General features: G+C 46.5%; 3 non-coding genes and 39 pseudogenes across 3 annotated transcripts; all 42 read right to left on the reverse strand.

Annotated features, from left to right (window-relative positions):
- Nucleotides 1–221: 221 nt before the first annotated feature.
- Nucleotides 222–340, reverse strand: LOC140298962 (5S ribosomal RNA). The gene has a single exon (XR_011914555.1). It is a non-coding gene; the product is annotated as a 5S ribosomal RNA (ribosomal RNA).
- Nucleotides 341–609: 269 nt separating this feature from the next.
- On the reverse strand, nucleotides 610–728 carry LOC140271947 (5S ribosomal RNA; annotated as a pseudogene).
- A 657-nt stretch (nucleotides 729–1,385) lies between these two features.
- On the reverse strand, nucleotides 1,386–1,504 carry LOC140289286 (5S ribosomal RNA; annotated as a pseudogene).
- Nucleotides 1,505–1,776: 272 nt separating this feature from the next.
- Nucleotides 1,777–1,895, reverse strand: LOC140313210 (5S ribosomal RNA; annotated as a pseudogene).
- Nucleotides 1,896–2,164: 269 nt separating this feature from the next.
- Nucleotides 2,165–2,283, reverse strand: LOC140298963 (5S ribosomal RNA). The gene has a single exon (XR_011914556.1). It is a non-coding gene; the product is annotated as a 5S ribosomal RNA (ribosomal RNA).
- A 269-nt stretch (nucleotides 2,284–2,552) lies between these two features.
- On the reverse strand, nucleotides 2,553–2,671 carry LOC140291453 (5S ribosomal RNA; annotated as a pseudogene).
- Nucleotides 2,672–2,940: 269 nt separating this feature from the next.
- LOC140307369 (5S ribosomal RNA) lies at nucleotides 2,941–3,059 on the reverse strand (annotated as a pseudogene).
- Nucleotides 3,060–3,716: 657 nt separating this feature from the next.
- Nucleotides 3,717–3,835, reverse strand: LOC140293170 (5S ribosomal RNA; annotated as a pseudogene).
- Nucleotides 3,836–4,107: 272 nt separating this feature from the next.
- On the reverse strand, nucleotides 4,108–4,226 carry LOC140313217 (5S ribosomal RNA; annotated as a pseudogene).
- A 269-nt stretch (nucleotides 4,227–4,495) lies between these two features.
- LOC140298964 (5S ribosomal RNA) lies at nucleotides 4,496–4,614 on the reverse strand. Its single transcript, XR_011914557.1, has one exon. It is a non-coding gene; the product is annotated as a 5S ribosomal RNA (ribosomal RNA).
- A 269-nt stretch (nucleotides 4,615–4,883) lies between these two features.
- LOC140291455 (5S ribosomal RNA) lies at nucleotides 4,884–5,002 on the reverse strand (annotated as a pseudogene).
- Nucleotides 5,003–5,271: 269 nt separating this feature from the next.
- On the reverse strand, nucleotides 5,272–5,390 carry LOC140307374 (5S ribosomal RNA; annotated as a pseudogene).
- A 657-nt stretch (nucleotides 5,391–6,047) lies between these two features.
- On the reverse strand, nucleotides 6,048–6,166 carry LOC140293172 (5S ribosomal RNA; annotated as a pseudogene).
- A 272-nt stretch (nucleotides 6,167–6,438) lies between these two features.
- LOC140303404 (5S ribosomal RNA) lies at nucleotides 6,439–6,557 on the reverse strand (annotated as a pseudogene).
- A 269-nt stretch (nucleotides 6,558–6,826) lies between these two features.
- Nucleotides 6,827–6,945, reverse strand: LOC140313900 (5S ribosomal RNA; annotated as a pseudogene).
- Nucleotides 6,946–7,217: 272 nt separating this feature from the next.
- On the reverse strand, nucleotides 7,218–7,336 carry LOC140269581 (5S ribosomal RNA; annotated as a pseudogene).
- A 269-nt stretch (nucleotides 7,337–7,605) lies between these two features.
- LOC140293692 (5S ribosomal RNA) lies at nucleotides 7,606–7,729 on the reverse strand (annotated as a pseudogene).
- Nucleotides 7,730–7,998: 269 nt separating this feature from the next.
- Nucleotides 7,999–8,116, reverse strand: LOC140290124 (5S ribosomal RNA; annotated as a pseudogene).
- A 269-nt stretch (nucleotides 8,117–8,385) lies between these two features.
- LOC140290125 (5S ribosomal RNA) lies at nucleotides 8,386–8,503 on the reverse strand (annotated as a pseudogene).
- Nucleotides 8,504–8,772: 269 nt separating this feature from the next.
- On the reverse strand, nucleotides 8,773–8,896 carry LOC140289797 (5S ribosomal RNA; annotated as a pseudogene).
- A 269-nt stretch (nucleotides 8,897–9,165) lies between these two features.
- LOC140290126 (5S ribosomal RNA) lies at nucleotides 9,166–9,283 on the reverse strand (annotated as a pseudogene).
- A 269-nt stretch (nucleotides 9,284–9,552) lies between these two features.
- Nucleotides 9,553–9,670, reverse strand: LOC140290127 (5S ribosomal RNA; annotated as a pseudogene).
- Nucleotides 9,671–9,939: 269 nt separating this feature from the next.
- Nucleotides 9,940–10,058, reverse strand: LOC140293280 (5S ribosomal RNA; annotated as a pseudogene).
- Nucleotides 10,059–10,327: 269 nt separating this feature from the next.
- Nucleotides 10,328–10,451, reverse strand: LOC140290637 (5S ribosomal RNA; annotated as a pseudogene).
- A 269-nt stretch (nucleotides 10,452–10,720) lies between these two features.
- LOC140290128 (5S ribosomal RNA) lies at nucleotides 10,721–10,838 on the reverse strand (annotated as a pseudogene).
- Nucleotides 10,839–11,107: 269 nt separating this feature from the next.
- On the reverse strand, nucleotides 11,108–11,225 carry LOC140290129 (5S ribosomal RNA; annotated as a pseudogene).
- A 269-nt stretch (nucleotides 11,226–11,494) lies between these two features.
- Nucleotides 11,495–11,613, reverse strand: LOC140293281 (5S ribosomal RNA; annotated as a pseudogene).
- A 269-nt stretch (nucleotides 11,614–11,882) lies between these two features.
- LOC140270251 (5S ribosomal RNA) lies at nucleotides 11,883–12,001 on the reverse strand (annotated as a pseudogene).
- A 269-nt stretch (nucleotides 12,002–12,270) lies between these two features.
- LOC140300264 (5S ribosomal RNA) lies at nucleotides 12,271–12,389 on the reverse strand (annotated as a pseudogene).
- Nucleotides 12,390–12,658: 269 nt separating this feature from the next.
- Nucleotides 12,659–12,777, reverse strand: LOC140289393 (5S ribosomal RNA; annotated as a pseudogene).
- A 269-nt stretch (nucleotides 12,778–13,046) lies between these two features.
- Nucleotides 13,047–13,165, reverse strand: LOC140295202 (5S ribosomal RNA; annotated as a pseudogene).
- A 269-nt stretch (nucleotides 13,166–13,434) lies between these two features.
- Nucleotides 13,435–13,553, reverse strand: LOC140300968 (5S ribosomal RNA; annotated as a pseudogene).
- A 656-nt stretch (nucleotides 13,554–14,209) lies between these two features.
- On the reverse strand, nucleotides 14,210–14,328 carry LOC140299835 (5S ribosomal RNA; annotated as a pseudogene).
- Nucleotides 14,329–14,597: 269 nt separating this feature from the next.
- On the reverse strand, nucleotides 14,598–14,716 carry LOC140275359 (5S ribosomal RNA; annotated as a pseudogene).
- A 272-nt stretch (nucleotides 14,717–14,988) lies between these two features.
- On the reverse strand, nucleotides 14,989–15,107 carry LOC140306726 (5S ribosomal RNA; annotated as a pseudogene).
- Nucleotides 15,108–15,376: 269 nt separating this feature from the next.
- LOC140270255 (5S ribosomal RNA) lies at nucleotides 15,377–15,495 on the reverse strand (annotated as a pseudogene).
- A 269-nt stretch (nucleotides 15,496–15,764) lies between these two features.
- LOC140291432 (5S ribosomal RNA) lies at nucleotides 15,765–15,883 on the reverse strand (annotated as a pseudogene).
- A 269-nt stretch (nucleotides 15,884–16,152) lies between these two features.
- LOC140289452 (5S ribosomal RNA) lies at nucleotides 16,153–16,271 on the reverse strand (annotated as a pseudogene).
- Nucleotides 16,272–16,927: 656 nt separating this feature from the next.
- Nucleotides 16,928–17,046, reverse strand: LOC140299460 (5S ribosomal RNA; annotated as a pseudogene).
- A 269-nt stretch (nucleotides 17,047–17,315) lies between these two features.
- Nucleotides 17,316–17,434, reverse strand: LOC140302097 (5S ribosomal RNA; annotated as a pseudogene).
- Nucleotides 17,435–17,703: 269 nt separating this feature from the next.
- Nucleotides 17,704–17,822, reverse strand: LOC140296479 (5S ribosomal RNA; annotated as a pseudogene).
- Nucleotides 17,823–18,091: 269 nt separating this feature from the next.
- Nucleotides 18,092–18,210, reverse strand: LOC140300355 (5S ribosomal RNA; annotated as a pseudogene).
- Nucleotides 18,211–18,582: the final 372 nt, after the last annotated feature.

Genomic DNA, 18,582 nt, shown 5'->3' on the forward strand with positions numbered 1-18,582 from the left:
GTTCCTCTATGTAACAAGATAATTGCCGAAAAAGGCTGATATATAGTGGGCACATCTTGTTCCCTGACGTGATAATTTTCTCCAGCTGAAAATGAGACTCTAAGATCACTTCGTGTCTGCCAACAAAGCAGCAGCAGCTGAAGATGACCAACTTCCTCATGTGTCACAGGGTGATCAGACGTTGCAACAAAAGACATGCAGGTGGTTGAGAGAAGAGAAAAAGCTTACAGCACCTGGTATTCCCAAGCGGTCTCCCATCCAAGTACTAACCAGGCCCAACCCTGCTTGGCTTCCAAGATCAGACGAGGTTGGGCATATTCCGGGTGGTGTGGCCGTAAGTAACAATGTTTGTGACAAATGTGCATTATATAGGTACTGGAATCATACGGTTCCTCTATGCAACCATATAATTGCCAAGAAAGGCTGATATGTAGTGGGCACATCTTGTTCCCTGACGTGATAATTTTCTCCAGCTGAAAATGAGACTTTAAGATCACTTCGTGTCTGCCAACAAAGCAGCAGAAAATGAAGATGACCAACTTCCTCATGTGTCACAGGGTGATCAGACGTTGCAACAAAAGACATGCAGGTGGTTGAGAGAAGAGAAAAAGCTTACAGCACCTGATAATCCCAAGCGGTCTCCCATCCAAGTACTAACCAGGCACAACCCTGCTTGGCTTTCGAGATCAGACGAGGTCGGGCATATTCAGGGTGGTGTGGCCGTAAGCAACAATGTCTCTGACAAATGTAAATTGTATAGGTACTGGAATCATACGTTTCCTCTATATAACCAGATAATTGCAGAGAAAGGCTGATAAATAGTGGACACATCTTCTTCCCTGACGTGATTATTCTCTCCAGCTGAAAATGAGACTCTCAGATCACTTCGTGTCTGCCAACAAAGCAGCAGCAGCTGAAGATGACCAACTTCCTCATGTGTCACAGGGCGATCAGACGTTGCAACAAAATACATGCAGGTGGTAGAGAGAAGAGAAAAAGATTACATCACCTGGTATTCCCAAGCGGTGTCCCATCAAAGTACTAACCAGAACCAGCCCTCCTTGGCTTCCGAGATCAGACAAGGTCAGACATATTCAGGGTGGTTTGTCCGTAAGTAACAATCTCTGTGACAAATGTGCATTATATAGGCAATGGAATCATACACTTCCTCTATGTAACCAGATAATTGCCGAGAAAGGCTGATATGTAGTGGGCACATCTTCTTCCCTGACGTGATAATTCTCTCCAGCTGAAAATGAGACTCTCAGATCACTTTGTGTCTGCCAACAAAGCAGCAGCAGCTGAAGATGACCAACTTCCTCATGTGTCACAGGGTGATCAGACGTTGCAACAAAAGACATGCAGGTGGTAGAGAGAAGAGAAAAAGCTTACAGCACCTGGTATTCCCAAGCAGTCTTCCATCCAAGTACTAACCAGGCCCAAACCTGCTTGACTTCCAAGATCAGACAAGGTCGGGCTTATTCAGGGTGGTGTGGCCGTAAGCAACAATATCTGTGACAAATGTGCATTATATAGGTACTGGAATCATACACTTCCTCTATGTAACCAGATAATTGCCCAGAAAGGCTGACTTGTAGTGGGCACATCTTCTTCCCTGATGTGATTATTCTCTGCAGCTGAAATTGACACTCTCAGATCACTTCGTGTCTGCCAACAAAGACGCAAAAGCAGCTGAAGATGACCAACTTCCTCATGTGTCACAGGAGGATCAGACGTTGCCACAAAAGACATGAAGGTGGTAGAGAGTAGAGAAGAAGCTTACAGCACCTGGTATTCCCAAGTGGTCTCCCATGCAAGTACTAACCAGGCCCAACCCTGCTTGGCTTCCAAGATCAGACGAGGTCAGGCATGTTCCGGGTGGTGTGGCCATAAGCAGCAATGTCTCTGACAAATGTGCATTATATAGGTACTGGAATCATACGGTTCCTCTATGCAACCAGATAATTGCCGAGAAAGGCTGATGTGTAGCGGGTAAATCATCTTCTCTGATGTGATCATTCTCTGCAACTGAAACTGAGACTCTCAGATCACTTCATGTCTGCCAACAAAGCAGCAGCAGCTGAAGATGACCAACTTCCTCATGTGTCACAGGGTGATCAGACGTTGCAACAAAAGACATGCAGGTGGTTGAGAGAAGAGAAAAAGCTTACAGCACCTGGTATTCCCAAGCGGTCTCCCATCCAAGTACTAACCAGGCCCAACCCTGCTTGGCTTCCAAGATCAGACGAGGTTGGGCATATTCCGGGTGGTGTGGCCGTAAGTAACAATGTTTGTGACAAATGTGCATTATATAGGTACTGGAATCATACGGTTCCTCTATGCAACCATATAATTGCCAAGAAAGGCTGATATGTAGTGGGCACATCTTGTTCCCTGACGTGATAATTTTCTCCAGCTGAAAATGAGACTTTAAGATCACTTCGTGTCTGCCAACAAAGCAGCAGAAAATGAAGATGACCAACTTCCTCATGTGTCACAGGGTGATCAGACGTTGCAACAAAAGACATGCAGGTGGTTGAGAGAAGATAAAAAGCTTACAGCACCTGATAATCCCAAGCGGTCTCCCATCCAAGTACTAACCAGGCACAACCCTGCTTGGCTTTCGAGATCAGACGAGGTCGGGCATATTCAGGGTGGTGTGGCGGTAAGCAACAATATCTGGTACAAATGTGTATTATATAGGTACTGGAATCATACGTTTCCTCTATATAACCAGATAATTGCAGAGAAAGGCTGATAAATAGTGGACACATCTTCTTCCCTGACGTGATTATTCTCTCCAGCTGAAAATGAGAATCTCAGGTCACTTCGTGTCTGCCAACAAAGCAGCAGCAGCTGAAGATGACCAACTTCCTCATGTGTCAGAGGGCGATCAGACCTTGCAACAAAATACATGCAGGTGGTAGAGAGAAGAGAAAAAGCTTACAGCACCTGGCATTCCCAAGGGGTCTCCCATTCAAGTACTAACCAGGCCCAACCCTGCTTGGGTTCCGAGATCAGTCGAGGTCGGGCATATTCAGGGTGGTGTGGCCGTAAGTAACAATGTCTGTGAAAAATGTGCATTATATAGGTACTGGAATAATACAGTTCCTCTATGTAACCAGATAATTGCAGAGAAAGGCTAACTTGTTGTGGGCACATCTTCTTCCTTGATGTGATTATTCTCTGCAGCTGAAACTGAGACTCTCAGATCACTTCGTGTCTGCTAACAAAGCAGCAGCAGCTGAAGATGACCAACTTCCTCATGTGTCACAGGGCGATCAGACATTGCAACAAAAGACATGTAGGTGGTAGAGAGAAGAGAAAAAGCTTACAGCACCTGGTATTCCCAAGCGGTGTCCCATCAAAGTACTAACCAGAACCAGCCCTCCTTGGCTTCCGAGATCAGACAAGGTCAGACATATTCAGGGTGGTTTGTCCGTAAGTAACAATCTCTGTGACAAATGTGCACTATATAGGCAATGGAATCATACACTTCCTCTATGTAACCAGATAATTGCCGAGAAAGGCTGATATGTAGTGGGCACATCTTCTTCCCTGACGTGATAATTCTCTCCAGCTGAAAATGAGACTCTCAGATCACTTTGTGTCTGCCAACAAAGCAGCAGCAGCTGAAGATGACCAACTTCCTCATGTGTCACAGGGTGATCAGACGTTGCAACAAAAGACATGCAGGTGGTAGAGAGAAGAGAAAAAGCTTACAGCACCTGGTATTCCCAAGCAGTCTCCCATCCAAGTACTAACGAGGCCCAAACCTGCTTGACTTCCAAGATCAGACAAGGTCGGGCTTATTCAGGGTGGTGTGGCCGTAAGCAACAATATCTGTGACAAATGTGCATTATATAGGTACTGGAATCATACACTTCCTCTATGTAACCAGATAATTGCCGAGAAAGGCTGACTTGTAGTGGGCACATCTTCTTCCCTGATGTGATTATTCTCTGCAGCTGAAATTGACACTCTCAGATCACTTCGTGTCTGCCAACAAAGACGCAGCAGCAGCTGAAGATGACCAACTTCCTCATGTGTCACAGGAGGATCAGACGTTGCCACAAAAGACATGAAGGTGGTAGAGAGTAGAGAAGAAGCTTACAGCACCTGGTATTCCCAAGTGGTCTCCCATGCAAGTACTAACCAGGCCCAACCCTGCTTGGCTTCCAAGATCAGACGAGGTCAGGCATGTTCCGGGTGGTGTGGCCATAAGCAGCAATGTCTCTGACAAATGTGCATTATATAGGTACTGGAATCATACGGTTCCTCTATGCAACCAGATAATTGCCGAGAAAGGCTGATGTGTAGCGGGTAAATCATCTTCTCTGATGTGATCATTCTCTGCAACTGAAACTGAGACTCTCAGATCACTTCATGTCTGCCAACAAAGCAGCAGCAGCTGAAGATGACCAACTTCCTCATGTGTCACAGGGTGATCAGACGTTGCAACAAAAGACATGCAGGTGGTTGAGAGAAGAGAAAAAGCTTACAGCACCTGGTATTCCCAAGCGGTCTCCCATCCAAGTACTAACCAGGCCCAACCCTGCTTGGCTTCCAAGATCAGACGAGGTTGGGCATATTCCGGGTGGTGTGGCCGTAAGTAACAATGTTTGTGACAAATGTGCATTATATAGGTACTGGAATCATACGGTTCCTCTATGCAACCATATAATTGCCAAGAAAGGCTGATATGTAGTGGGCACATCTTGTTCCCTGACGTGATAATTTTCTCCAGCTGAAAATGAGACTTTAAGATCACTTCGTGTCTGCCAACAAAGCAGCAGAAAATGAAGATGACCAACTTCCTCATGTGTCACAGGGTGATCAGACGTTGCAACAAAAGACATGCAGGTGGTTGAGAGAAGATAAAAAGCTTACAGCACCTGATAATCCCAAGCGGTCTCCCATCCAAGTACTAACCAGGCACAACCCTGCTTGGCTTTCGAGATCAGACGAGGTCGGGCATATTCAGGGTGGTGTGGCGGTAAGCAACAATATCTGGTACAAATGTGTATTATATAGGTACTGGAATCATACGTTTCCTCTATATAACCAGATAATTGCAGAGAAAGGCTGATAAATAGTGGACACATCTTCTTCCCTGACGTGATTATTCTCTCCAGCTGAAAATGAGAATCTCAGGTCACTTCGTGTCTGCCAACAAAGCAGCAGCAGCTGAAGATGACCAACTTCCTCATGTGTCAGAGGGCGATCAGACCTTGCAACAAAATACATGCAGGTGGTAGAGAGAAGAGAAAAAGCTTACAGCACCTGGCATTCCCAAGGGGTCTCCCATTCAAGTACTAACCAGGCCCAACCCTGCTTGGGTTCCGAGATCAGTCGAGGTCGGGCATATTCAGGGTGGTGTGGCCGTAAGTAACAATGTCTGTGAAAAATGTGCATTATATAGGTACTGGAATAATACAGTTCCTCTATGTAACCAGATAATTGCAGAGAAAGGCTAACTTGTTGTGGGCACATCTTCTTCCTTGATGTGATTATTCTCTGCAGCTGAAACTGAGACTCTCAGATCACTTCGTGTCTGCTAACAAAGCAGCAGCAGCTGAAGATGACCAACTTCCTCATGTGTCACAGGGCGATCAGACATTGCAACAAAAGACATGTAGGTGGTAGAGAGAAGAGAAAAAGCTTACAGCACCTGGTATTCCCAAGCGGTGTCCCATCAAAGTACTAACCAGAACCAGCCCTCCTTGGCTTCCGAGATCAGACAAGGTCAGACATATTCAGGGTGGTTTGTCCGTAAGTAACAATCTCTGTGACAAATGTGCACTATATAGGCAATGGAATCATACACTTCCTCTATGTAACCAGATAATTGCCGAGAAAGGCTGATATGTAGTGGGCACATCTTCTTCCCTGACGTGATAATTCTCTCCAGCTGAAAATGAGACTCTCAGATCACTTTGTGTCTGCCAACAAAGCAGCAGCAGCTGAAGATGACCAACTTCCTCATGTGTCACAGGGTGATCAGACGTTGCAACAAAAGACATGCAGGTGGTAGAGAGAAGAGAAAAAGCTTACAGCACCTGGTATTCCCAAGCAGTCTCCCATCCAAGTACTAACGAGGCCCAAACCTGCTTGACTTCCAAGATCAGACAAGGTCGGGCTTATTCAGGGTGGTGTGGCCGTAAGCAACAATATCTGTGACAAATGTGCATTATATAGGTACTGGAATCATACACTTCCTCTATGTAACCAGATAATTGCCGAGAAAGGCTGACTTGTAGTGGGCACATCTTCTTCCCTGATGTGATTATTCTCTGCAGCTGAAATTGACACTCTCAGATCACTTCGTGTCTGCCAACAAAGACGCAGCAGCAGCTGAAGATGACCAACTTCCTCATGTGTCACAGGAGGATCAGACGTTGCCACAAAAGACATGAAGGTGGTAGAGAGTAGAGAAGAAGCTTACAGCACCTGGTATTCCCAAGTGGTCTCCCATGCAAGTACTAACCAGGCCCAACCCTGCTTGGCTTCCAAGATCAGACGAGGTCAGGCATGTTCCGGGTGGTGTGGCCGTAAGCAGCAATGTCTCTGACAAATGTGCATTATATAGGTACTGGAATCATACGGTTCCTCTATGCAACCAGATAATTGCCGAGAAAGGCTGATGTGTAGCGGGTAAATCATCTTCTCTGATGTGATCATTCTCTGCAACTGAAACTGAGACTCTCAGATCACTTCATGTCTGCCAACAAAGCAGCAGCAGCTGAAGATGACCAACTTCCTCATGTGTCACAGGGTGGTCAGACGTTGCAACAAAAGACATGCAGGTGGTTGAGAGAAGAGAAAAAGCTTACAGCACCTGGTATTCCCAAGTTGTCTCCAATTCAAGTACTAACAAGGCCCAACCCTGCTTGGCTTCCAAGATCAGACGAGCTCGGGCATGTTCAGGGTGGTGTGGCCGTAAGCGACAATGTCTTTGACAAATGTGCATTATATAGGTAATGGAATCATACGGTTCCTCTATGTAACCAGATAATTGCCGAGAAAGGCTGACTTGTAGTGGGCAAATCTTCTTCCCTCATGTGATCATTCTCTGCAGCTGAAACTGAGACTCTCAGATCACTTCGTGTCTGCCAACAAAGCAGCAGCAGCTGCTGAAGATGACCAACTTCCTCATGTGTCACAGGGTGATCAGACGTTGCAACAAAAGACATGCAGGTGGTCGAAAGAAGAGAAAAAGCTTAAAGCACCTGGTATTCCCAAGAGGTCTTCCATCCAAGTACTAACCAGGCCCAACCGTGCTTGGCTTCCGAGATCAGACGAGGTCGGGCATGTTCAACGTGGTGTGGCCGTAAGCAACAATGTCACTGACAAATGTGCATCATATAGGTACTGGAATCATACGGTTCCTCTATGCAACTAGATAATTGCAGAGAAAGGCTGATGTGTAGCTGGCATATCATCTTCTCTGATGTGATCATTCTCTGCAGCTGAAACTGAGACTCTCAGATCACTTCGTGTCTGCCAACAAAGCAGCAGCAGCTGAAGATGACCAACTTCCTCATGTGTCACAGGGTGATCAGATGTTGCAACAAAAGACATGCAGGTGGTAGAGAGAAGAGAAAAAGCTTACAGCACCTGGTATTCCCAAGCAGTCTCCCACCCAAGTACTAACCAGGCACAATCCTGCTTGGCTTCCGAGATCAGGCGAGGTCGGGCATATTATATTCAGGGTGGTGTGGCCGTAAGCGACAATCTCTGTGACAAATGTGCATTATATAGGTACTGGAATCATACGGTTCCTCTATGTAACCAGATAATTGCAGAGAAAGGCTTATGTGTAGTGGGCACATCTTCTTCCCTGACGTGATTATTCTCTGCAGCTGAAACTGAGACTCTCAGATCACTTCGTGTCTCCCAACAAAGCAGCAGAAGCTGAAGATGACCAACTTCCTCATGTGTCACAGGGTGATCAGACGTTGCAACAAAAGACATTCAGGTGGTCCAGAGAAGAGATAAAGCTTACAGCACCTGGTATTCCCAAGCAGTCTCCCACCCAAGTACTAACCAGGCCAACCGTGCTTGGCTTCCGAGATCAGACGAGGTCGGGCATGTTCAGGGTGGTGTGGCCGTAAGTAATAATCTCTGTGACAAATGTGCATTATATAGGTACTAGAATCATACGGTTCCTCTATGTAACCAGATAATTGCCAAGAAAGGCTGATGTGTAGTGGGCACATATTCTTCCCTGATGTGATTATTCTCTGCAGCTGAAACTGAGACTCTCAGATCACTTTGTGTCTGCCAACAAAGCAGCAGCAGCTGAAGATGACCAACTTCCTCATGTGTCACAGGGTGATCAGACGTTGCAACAAAAGACATTCAGGTGGTCCAGAGAAGAGATAAAGCTTACAGCACCTGGTATTCCCAAGCAGTCTCCCACCCAAGTACTAACCAGGCCAACCGTGCTTGGCTTCCGAGATCAGACGAGGTCGGGCATGTTCAGGGTGGTGTGGCCGTAAGTAATAATCTCTGTGACAAATGTGCATTATATAGGTACTGGAATCATACGGTTCCTCTATGTAACCAGATAATTGCCAAGAAAGGCTGATGTGTAGTGGGCACATATTCTTCCCTGATGTGATTATTCTCTGCAGCTTAAACTGAGACTCTCAGATCACTTTGTGTCTGCCAACAAAGCAGCAGCAGCTGAAGATGACCAACTTCCTCATGTGTCACAGGGTGATCAGACGTTGCAACAAAAGACATGCAGGTGGTAGAGAGAAGAGAAAAAGCTTACAGCACCTGGTATTCCCAAGCAGTCTCCCACCCAAGTACTAACCAGGCACAATCCTGCTTGGCTTCCGAGATCAGACGAGGTCGGGCATATTATATTCAGGGTGGTGTGGCCGTAAGCGACAATCTCTGTGACAAATGTGCATTATATAGGTACTGGAATCATACGGTTCCTCTATGTAACCAGATAATTGCAGAGAAAGGCTTATGTGTAGTGGGCACATCTTCTTCCCTGACGTGATTATTCTCTGCAGCTGAAACTGAGACTCTCAGATCACTTCGTGTCTCCCAACGAAGCAGCAGAAGCTGAAGATGACCAACTTCCTCATGTGTCACAGGGTGATCAGACGTTGCAACAAAAGACATTCAGGTGGTCCAGAGAAGAGATAAAGCTTACAGCACCTGGTATTCCCAAGCAGTCTCCCACCCAAGTACTAACCAGGCCAACCGTGCTTGGCTTCCGAGATCAGACGAGGTCGGGCATGTTCAGGGTGGTGTGGCCGTAAGTAATAATCTCTGTGACAAATGTGCATTATATAGGTACTAGAATCATACGGTTCCTCTATGTAACCAGATAATTGCCAAGAAAGGCTGATGTGTAGTGGGCACATATTCTTCCCTGATGTGATTATTCTCTGCAGCTGAAACTGAGACTCTCAGATCACTTTGTGTCTGCCAACAAAGCAGCAGCAGCTGAAGATGACCAACTTCCTCATGTGTCACAGGGTGATCAGACGTTGCAACAAAAGACATTCAGGTGGTCCAGAGAAGAGATAAAGCTTACAGCACCTGGTATTCCCAAGCAGTCTCCCACCCAAGTACTAACCAGGCCAACCGTGCTTGGCTTCCGAGATCAGACGAGGTCGGGCATGTTCAGGGTGGTGTGGCCGTAAGTAATAATCTCTGTGACAAATGTGCATTATATAGGTACTGGAATCATACGGTTCCTCTATGTAACCAGATAATTGCCAAGAAAGGCTGATGTGTAGTGGGCACATATTCTTCCCTGATGTGATTATTCTCTGCAGCTGAAACTGAGACTCTCAGATCACTTTGTGTCTGCCAACAAAGCAGCAGCAGCTGAAGATGACCAACTTCCTCATGTGTCACAGGGTGATCAGACGTTGCAACAAAAGACATGCAGGTTGTAGAGAGAAGAGAAAAAGCTTACAGCAAATGGTATTTTCAAGCGGTCTCCCACCCAAGTACTAACCAGGCCCAACCCTGCTTGGCTTCCGAGATCAGACGAGGTCAGGCATATTGAGGGTGGTGTGGCCGTAAGCAACAATGTCTGTGACAAATGTGCATTATATAAGTACAGGAATCATACGGTTCCTCTATGCAACCAGTTAATTTCCGAGAAAGGCTGATGTGTACTGGGCACATCTTCTTCCCTGACGTGATTATTCTCTGCAGCTGAAACTGAGACTCTCAGATCACTTTGTGTCTGCCAACAAAGCAGCAGCAGCTGAAGATGACCAACTTCCTCATGTGTCACAGGGTGATCAGACGTTGCAACAAAAGACATGCAGGTGGTAGAGAGAAGAGAAAAAGCTTACAGCACCTGGTATTCCCAGACAGTCTCCCACCCAAGTACTAACCAGGCACAATCCTGCTTGGCTTCCGAGATCAGACGAGGTCGGGCATATTATATTCAGGGTGGTGTGGCCGTAAGCGACAATCTCTGTGACAAATGTGCATTATATAGGTACTGGAATCATACGGTTCCTCTATGTAACCAGATAATTGCAGAGAAAGGCTTATGTGTAGTGGGCACATCTTCTTCCCTGACGTGATTATTCTCTGCAGCTGAAACTGAGACTCTCAGATCACTTCGTGTCTCCCAACGAAGCAGCAGAAGCTGAAGATGACCAACTTCCTCATGTGTCACAGGGTGATCAGACGTTGCAACAAAAGACATTCAGGTGGTCCAGAGAAGAGATAAAGCTTACAGCACCTGGTATTCCCAAGCAGTCTCCCACCCAAGTACTAACCAGGCCAACCGTGCTTGGCTTCCGAGATCAGACGAGGTCGGGCATGTTCAGGGTGGTGTGGCCGTAAGTAATAATCTCTGTGACAAATGTGCATTATATAGGTACTAGAATCATACGGTTCCTCTATGTAACCAGATAATTGCCAAGAAAGGCTGATGTGTAGTGGGCACATATTCTTCCCTGATGTGATTATTCTCTGCAGCTGAAACTGAGACTCTCAGATCACTTTGTGTCTGCCAACAAAGCAGCAGCAGCTGAAGATGACCAACTTCCTCATGTGTCACAGGGTGATCAGACGTTGCAACAAAAGACATTCAGGTGGTCCAGAGAAGAGATAAAGCTTACAGCACCTGGTATTCCCAAGCAGTCTCCCACCCAAGTACTAACCAGGCCAACCGTGCTTGGCTTCCGAGATCAGACGAGGTCGGGCATGTTCAGGGTGGTGTGGCCGTAAGTAATAATCTCTGTGACAAATGTGCATTATATAGGTACTGGAATCATACGGTTCCTCTATGTAACCAGATAATTGCCAAGAAAGGCTGATGTGTAGTGGGCACATATTCTTCCCTGATGTGATTATTCTCTGCAGCTGAAACTGAGACTCTCAGATCACTTTGTGTCTGCCAACAAAGCAGCAGCAGCTGAAGATGACCAACTTCCTCATGTGTCACAGGGTGATCAGACGTTGCAACAAAAGACATGCAGGTTGTAGAGAGAAGAGAAAAAGCTTACAGCAAATGGTATTTTCAAGCGGTCTCCCACCCAAGTACTAACCAGGCCCAACCCTGCTTGGCTTCCGAGATCAGACGAGGTCAGGCATATTGAGGGTGGTGTGGCCGTAAGCAACGATGTCTGTGACAAATGTGCATTATATAAGTACAGGAATCATACGGTTCCTCTATGCAACCAGTTAATTTCCGAGAAAGGCTGATGTGTACTGGGCACATCTTCTTCCCTGACGTGATTATTCTCTGCAGCTGAAACTGAGACTCTCAGATCACTTTGTGTCTGCCAACAAAGCAGCAGCAGCTGAAGATGACCAACTTCCTCATGTGTCACAGGGTGATCAGACGTTGCAACAAAAGACATGCAGGTGGTAGAGAGAAGAGAAAAAGCTTACAGCACCTGGTATTCCCAGACAGTCTACCATCCAAGTACTAACCAGGCCCAAACCTGCTTGGCTTCTGAGATCAGACGAGGTCGGGCATATTCAGGGTGGTGTGGCCGTAAGCAACCATAACTGTGACAAATGTGCATTATATAGGTACTGGAATCATACAGTTCCTCTATGTAACCAGATAATTGCCGTGAAAAGCTGATAAGTAGTGGGCACATCTTCTTCCCTGACGTGATTATTCTCTCGAGCTGAAACTGAGACTCTCAGATCACTTTGTGTCTGCCAACAAAGCAGCAGAAGCTGAAGATGACCAACTTCCTCATGTGTCACAGGGTGATCAGACATTGCAACAAAAGACATGCAGGTGGTAGAGAGAAGAGAAAAAGCTTACAGCTCCTGGTATTCCCAAGCGGTCTCCCATTTAAGTACTAACCAGGCCCAACCCTCCTTGGCTACCGAGATCAGACGAGGTCGGGCGTGTTCAGGGTGGTGTGGCCGTAAGCAACAATGTCTGTGACAAATGTGCATTATATAGGCACTGGAATCATACGGTTCCTCTATGCAACCAGATAATTGCCGAGAAAGGCACACTTGTAGTGGGCAAATCTTCTTCCCTCATGTGATCATTCTCTGCAGCTGAAACTGAGACTCTCAGATCACTTCGTGTCTGCCAACAAAGCAGCAGCAGCTGAAAATGACCACCTTTCTCATGTGTCACAGGGTGATCAGACGTTGCAACAAAAGACATGCAGGTGGTCGAGAGAAGAGAAAAAGCTTAGAGCACCTGGTATTCCCAAGAGGTCTTCCATCCAAGTACTAACCACGCCCAACCCTCCTTGGCTTCCGAGATCAGACGAGGTCGGGCATGTTCAGGGTGGTGTGGCCGTAAGCAACAATGTCTCTGACAAATGTGCATTATATAGGTACTGGAATCATACGGTTCCTCTATGCAACCAGATCATTTCCGAGAAAGGCTGATGTGTAGTGGGCACATCTTCTTCCCTGACGTGATTATTCTCTGCAGCTGAAACTGAGACTCTCAGATCACTTCGTGTCTGCCAACAAAGCAGCAGTAGCTGAAGATGACCAACTTCCTCATGTGTATCAGGGTGATCAGACGTTGCAACAAAAGACATGCAGGTGGTAGAGAGAAGAGAAAAAGCTTACAGCACCTGGTATTCCCAGAGAGTCTACCATCCAAGTACTAACCAGGCCAAAACCTGCTTGGCTTCCGAGATCAGACGTGGTCAGGCATTTTCAGGGTGGTGTGGCCGTAATTAACCATAACTGTGACAAATGTGCATTATAAAGGTACTGGAATCATACAGTTCCTCTATGTAACCAGATAATTGCCGAGAAAAGCTGATAAGTAGTGGGCACATCTTCTTCCCTGACGTGATTATTCTCTCGAGCTGAAACTGAGACTCTCAGATCACTTCGTGTCTGCCAACAAAGCAGCAGAAGCTGAAGATGACCAACTTCCTCATGTGTCACAGGGTGATCAGACGTTGCAACAAAAGACATGCAGGTGGTAGAGAGAAGAGAAAAAGCTTAAGGCACCTGGTATTCCCAAGCGGTCTACCATTCAAGTACTAACCAGGCCCAACCCTGCTTGGCTTCCGAGATCAGACGAGGTCGGGCTTATTCAGGGTGGTGTGGCCGTAAGCAACAATATCGGTGACAAATGTGCATTATATAGGTACTGGAATCATACACTTCCTCTGTGTAACCAGATAATTGCCGAAAAAGGCTGACTTGTAGTGGGTTCATCTTTCTCCTTGATGTGATTATTCTCTTCAGCTGAAACTGAGACTCTCAGATCACCTCGTGTCTATCAACAAAGCAGCAGCAGCTGAAGATGACCAACTTCTTCACGTGTCACAGGGTGATCAGACGTTGCAACAAAAGACATGCAGGTGGTAGAGAGAAGAGAAAAAGCTTACAGCACCTGGTATTCCCAAGCTGTCTCCCATCCAAGTACTAACCAGGTACAACCTTCTTGGTGTCCGAGATCAGACGAGGTCGGGCTTATTCAGGGTGGTGTGGCCGTAAGCAACAATGTCTCTGACAAATGTGCATTATATAGGTACTGGAATCATACGGTTCCTCTATGCAACCAGATAATTGCCGAGAAAGGCTGATGTGTAGCGGGCAAATCATCTTCTCTGATGTGATCATTCTCTGCAACTGAAACTGAGACTCTCAGATCACTTTGTGTAAGCCAACAAAGCAGCAGCAGCTGAAGATGACCAACTTCCTCATGTGTCACAGGGTGATCAGACGTTGCAACAAAAGACATGCAGGTTGTAGAGAGAAGAGAAAAAGCTTACAGCACCTGGTATTCCCAAGCAGTCTCCCATCCAAGTACTAAGCAGGCTCAACCCTGCTTGGCTTCCGAGATCAGACGAGGTCGGGTATGTTCAGGGTGGTGTGGCCGTAAGCAACAATGTGTCTGACAAAAGTGCATTATATAAGTACAGGAATCATACGGTTCCTCTATGTAACCAGATAATTGCTGAGAAAGGCTGATGTGTAGTGGGCACATCTTCTTCCCTGACGTGATTATTCTCTTCAGCTGAAACTGAGACTCTCAGATCACTTCGTGTCTTCCAACAAAGCAGCAGCAGCTGAAGATGACCAACTTCCTCATGTGTCACAGGGTGATCAGACGTTGCAACAAAAGACATGCAGGTTGTAGAGAGAAGAGAAAACGCTTACAGCACCTGGTATTCCCAAGCAGTCTCCCATTAAAGTACTAACCAGGCCCAACCCTCCTTGGCTTCCGAGATCAGACGAGGTCGGGCATATTCAGGGTGGTGTGGCCGTAAGGAACAATTTCTGTGACAAATGTGCATTATATAAGTACTGGAATCATACACTTCCTCTATGTAACCAGATAATTTCCGAGAAAGGCTCACTTGTTATGGGCACTTCTTCTTCCCTGATGTGATCATTCTCTGCAGCTGAAACTGAGACTCTCAGATCACTTCGTGTCTGCCAACAAAGCAGCAGCAGCTGCTGAAGATGACCAACTTCCTCATGTGTCACAGGGTGATCAGACGTTGCAACAAAAGACATGCAGGTGGTAGAGAGAAGAGAAAAAGCTTAAAGCACCTGGTATTCCCAAGAGGTCTTCCATCCAAGTACTAACCAGGCCCAACCCTCCTTGGCTTCCGAGATCAGACGAGGTCGGGCATGTTCAGGGTGGTGTGGCCGTAAGCAACAATGTCTCTGACAAATGTGCATTATATAGGTACTGGAATCATACGGTTCCTCTATGCAACCAGTTAATTTCCGAGAAAGGCTGATGTGTACTGGGCACATCTTCTTCCCTGACGTGATTATTCTCTGCAGCTGAAACTGAGACTCTCAGATCACTTTGTGTCTGCCAACAAAGCAGCAGCAGCTGAAGATGACCAACTTCCTCATGTGTCACAGGGTGATCAGACGTTGCAACAAAAGACATGCAGGTGGTAGAGAGAAGAGAAAAAGCTTACAGCACCTGGTATTCCCAGACAGTCTACCATCCAAGTACTAACCAGGCCCAAACCTGCTTGGCTTCTGAGATCAGACGAGGTCGGGCATATTCAGGGTGGTGTGGCCGTAAGCAACCATAACTGTGACAAATGTGCATTATATAGGTACTGGAATCATACAGTTCCTCTATGTAACCAGATAATTGCAGAGAAAAGCTGATAAGTAGTGGGCACATCTTCTTCCCTGACGTGATTATTCTCTCGAGCTGAAAGTGAGACTCTCAGATCACTTTGTGTCTGCCAACAAAGCAGCAGAAGCTGAAGATGACCAACTTCCTCATGTGTCACAGGGTGATCAGACATTGCAACAAAAGACATGCAGGTGGTAGAGAGAAGAGAAAAAGCTTAAAGCACCTGGTATTCCCAAGAGGTCTTCCATCCAAGTACAAACCATGCCCAACCCTGCTTGGTTTCCGAGATCAGACGAGGTCGGGCATGTTCAGGGTTGTGTGGCCGTAAGCAACAATGTCTCTGACAAATGTGCATTATATAGGTACTGGAATCATACGGTTCCTCTATGCACCCAGATAATTGCAGAGAAAGGCTGATGTGTAGCGGGCATATCATCTTCTCTGATGTGATCATTCTCTGCAACTGAAACTGAGACTCTCAGATCACTTCGTGTCAGCCAACAAAGCAGCAGCAGCTGAAGATGACCAACTTCCTCATGTGTCACAGGGTGATCAGACGTTGCAACAAAAGACATGCAGGTGGTAGAGAGAAGAGAAAAAGCTTACAGCACCTGGTATTCCCAAGAGGTCTTCCATCCAAGTACTAACCACGCCCAACCCTCCTTGGCTTCCAAGATCAGACGAGGTCGGGCATATTCAGGGTGGTGCGGCCGTAAGCAACAATAGCTGTGACAAATGTGCATTATATACGTACTGGAATCATACACTTCTTCTATGTAACCAGATAATTGCAGAGAAAGGCTGACTTGTAGTGGGCACATCTTCTTCCCTGATGTGATTATTCTCTTCAGCTGAAACTGAGACTCTCAGATCACTTCGTGTCTGCCAACAAAGCAGCAGAAGCTGAAGATGACCAACTTCCTCATGTGTCACAGGGTGATCAGATGTTGCAACAAAAGACATGCAGGTGGTAGAGAGAAGAGAAAAAGCTTACAGCACCTGGTATTCCCAAGCTGTCTCCCATCCAAGTACTAACCAGGTAAAACCTTCTTGGTGTCCGAGATCAGACGAGGTCGGGCTTATTCAGGGTGGTGTGGCCGTAAGCAACAATGTCTCTGACAAATGTGCATTATATAGGTACTGGAATCATACGGTTCCTCTATGCAACCAGATAATTGCCGAGAAAGGCTGATGTGTAGCGGGCAAATCATCTTCTCTGATGTGATCATTCTCTGCAACTGAAACTGAGACTCTCAGATCACTTTGTGTCAGCCAACAAAGCAGCAGCAGCTGAAGATGACCAACTTCCTCATGTGTCACAGGGTGATCAGATGTTGCAACAAAAGACATGCAGGTTGTAGAGAGAAGAGAAAACGCTTACAGCACATGGTATTCCCAAGAGGTCTTCCATCCAAGTACTAACCACGCCCAACCCTCCTTGGCTTCCGAGATCAGACGAGGTCGGGTATGTTCAGGGTGGTGTGGCCGTAAGCAACAATGTCTCTGACAAATGTGCATTATATAGGTACTGGAATCATACGGTTCCTCTATGCAACCAGATCATTTCCGAGAAAGGCTGATGTGTAGTGGGCACATCTTCTTCCCTGACGTGATTATTCTCTGCAGCTGAAACTGAGACTCTCAGATCACTTTGTGTCTGCCAACACAGCAGCAGCAGCTGAAGATGACCAACTTCCTCATGTGTCACAGGGTGATCAGACGTTGCAACAAAAGACATGCAGGTGGTAGAGAGAAGAGAAAAAGCTTACAGCACCTGGTATTCCCAGACAGTCTACCATCCAAGTACTAACCAGGCCCAAACCTGCTTGGCTTCCGAGATCAGACGTGGTCGGGCATATTCAGGGTGGTGTGGCCGTAAGCAACCATAACTGTGACAAATGTGCATTATATAGGTACTGGAATCATACAGTTCCTCTATGTAACCAGATAATTGCCGAGAAAAGCTGATAAGTAGTGGGCACATCTTCTTCCCTGACGTGATTATTCTCTCGAGCTGAAACTGAGACTCTCAGATCACTTTGTGTCTGCCAACAAAGCAGCAGAAGCTGAAGATGACCAACTTCCTCATGTGTCACAGGGTGATCAGACGTTGCAACAAAAGACATGCAGGTGGTACAGAGAAGAGAAAAAGCTTACAGCACCTCGTATTCCCAAGAGGTCTTCCATCCAAGTACAAACCAGGCCCAACTGTGCTTGGCTTCCGAGATCAGACTAGGTCGGGCATGTTCAGGGTTGTGTGGCCGTAAGCAACAATGTCTCTGACAAATGTGCATTATATAGGTACTGGAATCATACGGTTCCTCTATGCAACCAGATAATTGCCGAGAAAGGCTGATGTGTAGCGGGCATATCATCTTCTCTGATGTGATCATTCTCTGCAACTGAAACTGAGGCTCTCAGATCACTTCGTGTCAGCCAACAAAGCAGCAGCAGCTGAAGATGACCAACTTCCTCATGTGTCACAGGGTGATCAGACGTTGCAACAAAAGACATGCAGGTGGTAGAGAGAAGAGAAAAAGCTTACAGCACCTGGTATTCCGAAGTGGTCTCCCATCCAAGTACTAACCAGGCCCAACCCTGCTTTTCTTCCAAGATCAGACGAGGTCAGGTATATTCAGGGTGGTGCGGCCGTAAGCAACAATATCGGTGACAAATGTGCATTATATAGGTACTGGAATCATACACTTCCTCTGTGTAACCAGATAATTGCCGAAAAAGGCTGACTTGTAGTTGGTTCATCTTCCTCCTTGATGTGATTATTCTCTTCAGCTGAAACTGAGACTCTCAGATCACCTCGTGTCTATCAACAAAGCAGCAGCAGCTGAAGATGACCAACTTCTTCACGTGTCACAGGGTGATCAGACGTTGCAACAAAAGACATGCAGGTGGTAGAGAGAAGAGAAAAAGCTTACAGCACCTGGTATTCCCAAGCTGTCTCCCATCCAAGTACTAACCAGGTACAACCTTCTTGGTGTCCGAGATCAGACGAGGTCGGGCTTATTCAGGGT

Source organism: Leuresthes tenuis, unplaced genomic scaffold, assembly GCF_036924035.1.
Source record: "Leuresthes tenuis unplaced genomic scaffold, fLeuTen1.0.hap1 SCAF_1, whole genome shotgun sequence".
NCBI classification, from domain to species: Eukaryota; Metazoa; Chordata; class Actinopteri; order Atheriniformes; family Atherinopsidae; genus Leuresthes; species Leuresthes tenuis.